The sequence below is a fragment of the Oreochromis niloticus genome, linkage group LG3 (assembly GCF_001858045.2).
Source record: "Oreochromis niloticus isolate F11D_XX linkage group LG3, O_niloticus_UMD_NMBU, whole genome shotgun sequence".
Classification (NCBI taxonomy): Eukaryota; Metazoa; Chordata; class Actinopteri; order Cichliformes; family Cichlidae; genus Oreochromis; species Oreochromis niloticus.
The window spans coordinates 59,472,342-59,478,498 of record NC_031967.2 but is presented as its reverse complement, the minus strand read 5'-3'; positions in this window follow the sequence as shown (position 1 = coordinate 59,478,498).

The window sequence follows — 6,157 nt, the reverse complement described above, 5'->3', positions numbered from 1 at the left end:
TCTTTTTGCTGTTGCTTTCACTGTTCATTTGTCAAACACGGGTATTTTGACCCATATACTGTATATACATATATACACATACATATATATGCATATATGTAAAAAAAGGAAAAAGAAATAGTCGGCTTATACACAACTGTATCCATGTATAATCTTTGCACTAGGTAGTCCTTTGATGCCCACACAACAAAGTCACACCACTGCATCCGACTGATCAGTTGTCTTTGCACAATAGGCTCTTTTTTTAGTTTACAACAGTCCATCTGCACATATTTGCAGTCAGTAAAGTTTTGTACATTGGGACATTTGAATTCCACGAGGCCAATCTGGGGGTTTTCATTGGGGTCAAAAACAACACCATCAGGAGCTGCAGCAAAGCCAGGGGGCAATGGGGTGAATGACCAGAACACAGGATGTTAACATTCATTAGCCTACTACACTCTGCTGCTATTGCAGGCTCCATCTCAGTACCTCTCCTCATGTCTGCTGTCTGCCTTGTTCCCTTCATTATACACTCTGCTAGTGACTCTGCTGAGTTCTGGCCTCTGACTTGACACACCTCCCGAAACCAAGAGGCAGTCACTCTGGGCCTGTGGAGCAGATGCCAATCAGAGGAAGAGCTTTGACCACGTGTAGCTTCCTTTATTTTGTGAGCCATTTCCAGATTTACATACAAACTTCTGAGATGTAGAAGCTCGTCTTCTAAGCACAAAAACACAAGAGGCGAACAGAATCATAGTTCAGCATTATGGTTACCCCTGCAGGCTTAGTGCTTCCTTCTCTCTCTATTAAAACAAAAAGTAACCATCGTCTTGATGCATTCTCAATCATCCAGGAAAGTAAATCTCCAAAAGTTGAATCTGTTCATCTGGACGTAGCGTTTTGTGGGAGAAACGTTTCGTCACTCATCCAAGTGACTTCTTCAGTCTCAGCTGACTGCAGGTTTCCCCAAACCTTATAAACAGTACATTGCATAATGACTGAAACCAGCCCACTGAAGGGACAATGGGCTGTGAGGTCAGAGTCATAATTATGATTAAGGAACTGACCTCCCCGCCAAATTAGGTGTGATAAAGCAGAGAGGAGTACTGCAATGTTTAAATTTGAAGTTAGCCAACGTTTTTTTGTCTGTTAATTTCTGTTTTCTTACCCTCATAGTTGTGTATCTGTGATGCAGCATATAACGTAAATCGTTTATCTAATTTTCTGGCAGTTGTTCAATTTTGGGAGCTTGTAGGCAGCGGGTGTAGAACGTCGCCACTGTTTAACCACTGCGGAAACAGTGGAGCAGGGCTGAGTATAACGCAGAAGTGATTGTGCAAGTGGCTGCTGTTACAACCAAATTTCCCCTTGTGGGACAATTAAAGGATTATTCTAAGTAGGACTACACACTGGTGGGACCATTTTAGATGGTTCATGTTTTATAACTACAGTGATGCACATTGCTATAAGAATATGTTTATTTCTCTAACACTATTTTAACCAAGTAGTTAGAGGATACTGCATCCGATTTTTCATATGTTTAAACATGTCAGAGGTTTATTTTTAGACAGAGTTGGTTATGTCAGCAAATAAAAACAAAAAGTAGTCCCCATCCCCACGTTTGAACTATAGATTATTAAATTTACAGGGTGTAAGTTAAGGCAACACAAAACTTTTGCCACATGTGGAACCGTGAATAAAAATGAAGATGCACAAACTATTTTCAAGAATAGACTGCGTGACGATGGTATGTGTTCTACTGCAGGTTTGAGACGGACAGACTCCCACGCCTCACCCTCCCCTCCTCAGAGACATTGCTTCAGACATTGACCCCCAAAACATCTTCCACCTCTCCCCCCTTCACCCTCACCCTCCCCAATCCAGTCTCAACAACCACCCCCACCCTCCCCAATCCAGACCCAACGACCACCACCACCTTCCCCATTCCAGACTCAACGACCACCACCACCCTCCCCAATCCAGACCCAACGACCACCACCACCCTCCCCAATCCAGACTCAACGACCACCACCACCCTCCCTAATCCAGACTCAACGACCACCAACACCCTCCCCAATCCAGACTCAACGACCACCACCATCCTCCCCATTCCAGGCTCAACGACCACCATCATCACCCTCTCCAATCCAGACTCAACGACCTCCATCACACCTCTCACCCCCCTTTCCTCCTCCCTGAAACTCAGAATACACACTGAGGATGTGAGCCGACTATTTCAGAAACAGAAGCCCAGGAAAGCCCCCGGACCAGACGGTGTCTCACCTGCTGCCTCAAAACCTGTGCTGAACAGCTGGCTCCCATCTTTACTCGCATCTTCAACAGATCCCTGGAGCTGTGTGAAGTTCCCTCCTGCTTCAAACGCTCCACCATCATCCCTGTTCCCAAGAAACCCACCATCACAGGACTGAATGACTACAGACCTGTCGCCTTGACGTCTGTGGTCATGAAATCCTTCGAACGACTGGTGTTAGCCCATCTGAAGGACATTACAGGCCACCAGTTGGAGCCTCCCGCACAGAGAGAATTATGACCTTGTTTTCTGCTTAGCCTTCACCTAATGATTTACATCCCTGATAAACAGAAGGAGCCTCACTAGCTGTTTAATGTCTCCCATTACAACGGCCTCACTGTGTTAACTTTCCACATGCATGTAAAGTAGTGGCAGGAGTGCTCTTACTATAGTAAAGTGAGAAAGTAATATTACTATAACTAATGTGATATAATTAAATATGTGATTAATATATGAGAAAAGAAATCTGCCACCACATTCCACCCTTTGTGATACCACAATTAAGAATCACATAAAAACATGGGGATTTCTTTTCCAACTACTGAAAATAACATCAGCACTATTGCGTACTCAAAGAAATTCCATAATGTGCATCCTCCCTAAATTCACACTTTACGGTCATCTTCGCTCCATCTGAGTCTCCACCCTTTGTTTGAAGGATGGCAGTTATATCATAAAAGAAAACACAATATGAGATCATATACAGAAATGAAACAGCCTCTGTTGTTCATCTGCAAAAGAAAACTTTAACCTTAGTTACATCAAGCTGCTCTTTCATAAGAACCCGTTGTTTAGATAAGGAAGTCTTTCAGTGTGTGATATATCTTTCCCAATTCATCATTAAATCCATCAACCCATGTCTCCCAATTTATTAATGGTTTCTGTAAAAGACCCTCTTCCCCAGTGTTATTAGGGATTGAGGCACACATGCCTCACCAAACATCACACACACTCCTTTGTGCCATTTGCTTTGCCCTGTCCAGATGTTTGCCATAAAGGACAGTGACTATATCTGTACCTAAGTGAATACAACAAACATAAACTAAATTCAATGTTAGTGCTTCCCAAAGTCCGGGGTAAAACCCAGAAGTAGCCATGAATTTCCACACAGCCAACATATATCAAACACTTCTGAGCTACATTTACAACAGAGAGATCGATCTTTCCTCTCTATCTATGCATTGTGCTGTACTCTTTACTACTGTAGACCCATTTAAACAGTGTAAACCCTCTCAAAGGCATTTACAATTATCTTTACTGTCCTCACATCAGTGATTGGGGAAACCAAAACAACCACATTTAACTCTAGAAGAACAACCTCATTCTTTAGGTGCTTCCAGCATGTTTGAGACCTATCAAAATCCCTGAATGAAATGTGATGAACCCAAAATCCTAGTTTAGGCTGTCAAACAACATGTCAAAGCTGAGTACACATGTCAAAAGAACTCACAACTGTTGTTACTATGTTTACTCAGACAGTGAGGGCCAAATGCACTTACGCATCAGGAACTGACATGCTAGAAAATCAGTCTAGCTGTGATGTTCAGAGAGTCATGTAAATGCATATCAGTTATAAGATGATTAGAAATGTCACACCCACGACCCCCTTAACACAAAACCACACGGAACTACTTCAGGCACAACTGCCTAATTGTTTAATCAGGTGTCATCTGCATTCATGATCCCTCTTCGGTGGCACAGAGTCTGCTCTGCAGTCGCTGAGTTGGAGCTTGGCATGCTCTTGTTGGAGGAGGGCGCTCTTTTCACCCCTCACCCTCTCGTTCCAATGCAGCTTTATTGCTGTGCTTCTGGAATCTTCTCATAATGACGCATGACCTTTGACCTCAACTACTGCCTGGGCTGTCAGCTCTGTGTTTCCTATTTCTCGCTGGTTCTCTGAAGACTTCTGATCAGCACCTAGTCTCACTCTCAGTCTGGAGATTCCACCCTTGGGATGATTTCTTCCAGCAATACTCTGGCTGCTGCACCTGTATCTCCCTACTAGAAGGAAAAACTTCTAACCATTTGGAAAATATATCAACCAACATCAATCCACATTTTTCCTTTAGTGAACTTCACTTATAGGTTTTCAAACCCTCATCCGAACATGGGTGTACCACCTGTAGAGGTTTAATACCTGTCCATAACATGTTAATCCCACAAGTCACAGTAAAAAGCCGTGGAGAAAATTGTCATGAAAAACTCATGGAAAACACAGAAAGCATTGTTTCATGTTACACTGTTTCATGTTAAACCTGGAATTCCTCCTCTTGACGCATCGACACTCCCATGAGTCAACTCATCAGAACTAGGCTCCTTTCTTAACGAAAAAGGTTAGTTAGATCATTGCCAATGCAACATCAGGGCATCTCCTCCGGAGTAGCACATGTCGGGCCCAATTCATGCATTCAACTGACCTGTCTGTGTTTTGATTAAAATTTTCTTTCCTAATGAAGTCAGCAGTAGGTGGGTGAAAGCCTTCTCTGCACGCTCTTCAAGGCGCTATGTTTTCTGCCAACTTCTAGCATTTGACATTTTCCAACAATACAGTGTGTTACTATAACCAACAAGCAGCCAGTAAAAACAGTGTTCTTCACACAAAATCAGTAAAACAGAAAAGTAGCAGCTAAAGGGTTAAGTCTGCCCACACTCATGTAAACCTACAGTCTCTCCTCCTCTGGTCTCTGTCATCCTTCTGCTTCTGCAAAAACAAGCAAACAAAAACACACACATCCACCCTTTATTCACTGTTTGGGTGGATTAGGCATTAGAAGTGACTAATCCTACAATAGTTACCGTCTTCTCAATTTCAAGTCAGTCACATTTAGTCCACATGGGGCGATCGTGGCTCAAGAGTTGGGAGTTCGCCTTGTAATCGGAAGGTTGCCGGTTCGAGCCCCGGCTTGGACAGTCTCGGTCGCTGTGTCCTTGGGCAAGACACTTCACCCGTTGCCTACTGGTGGTGGTCAGAGGGCCCGGTGGCGCCAGTGTTCGGCAGCCTCGCCTCTGTCAGTGCGCCCCAGGGTGGCTGTGGCTACAATGTAGCTTGCCATCTGTGCCATCTGAAAGAATCTGATTGACAACGGTGTGTGAATGGGTGGATGACTGGAATATGTAAAGCGCTTTGGGGTCCTTAGGGACTGTTAAAGCGCTATATAAATACAGGCCATTTACCATTTTATTTTTTACCATCACATCATCAGTCCAGTTACAGTCCTCTGCATTTGCATTTATACCAATCACATGCATTCATCTAGTCACATGCATTCATAACGATCATTGCTGACAGTGGAAAACTGCACACAAATATAAATATCCACTGACAGCAATATTTCGTCATTCCAAAAACAAAAACAATTCTTATTGCTTTTGAAATGGATTGAATCGCTACAATCCTTTTAAACACAGAATTTACCATCTAATATGGTCAGCGTCCTATGTAGGTGAATTTTCTCAGAAGCCAATTGTAATCTAGAGAAGCTCACCTTATATTTGCTCTCAATTAAAGTATTTTATAGCGCTTTTGCTCCCAATCTTGCAGGCCTGCTTTTAAATCATCAATACACAAAATATCACACCCAGAGGGATGATACCTGGCAGGGTTTTTCCCTAAGTGCACTGTTACAAAAACAAAAAAACATTTTAGGCCCGGTTCCGGACATGTCTAAGTGTAAAAATAAAAAACAGTCTTTCTCTTAGAAAAAGAAAAACAACCCAAACCTAACTGGCAGAATCAGCCTGGTACTAAAACAAAAAACCCAAAATCTACTGGAAAAATAACAGGAAAAGTTTTTGCCTTCAGGTGAAACAACAGGCTGTAGGGATTAGAACCTGCCATGCAGTGCTGCAGTCACTGCGTCTGGC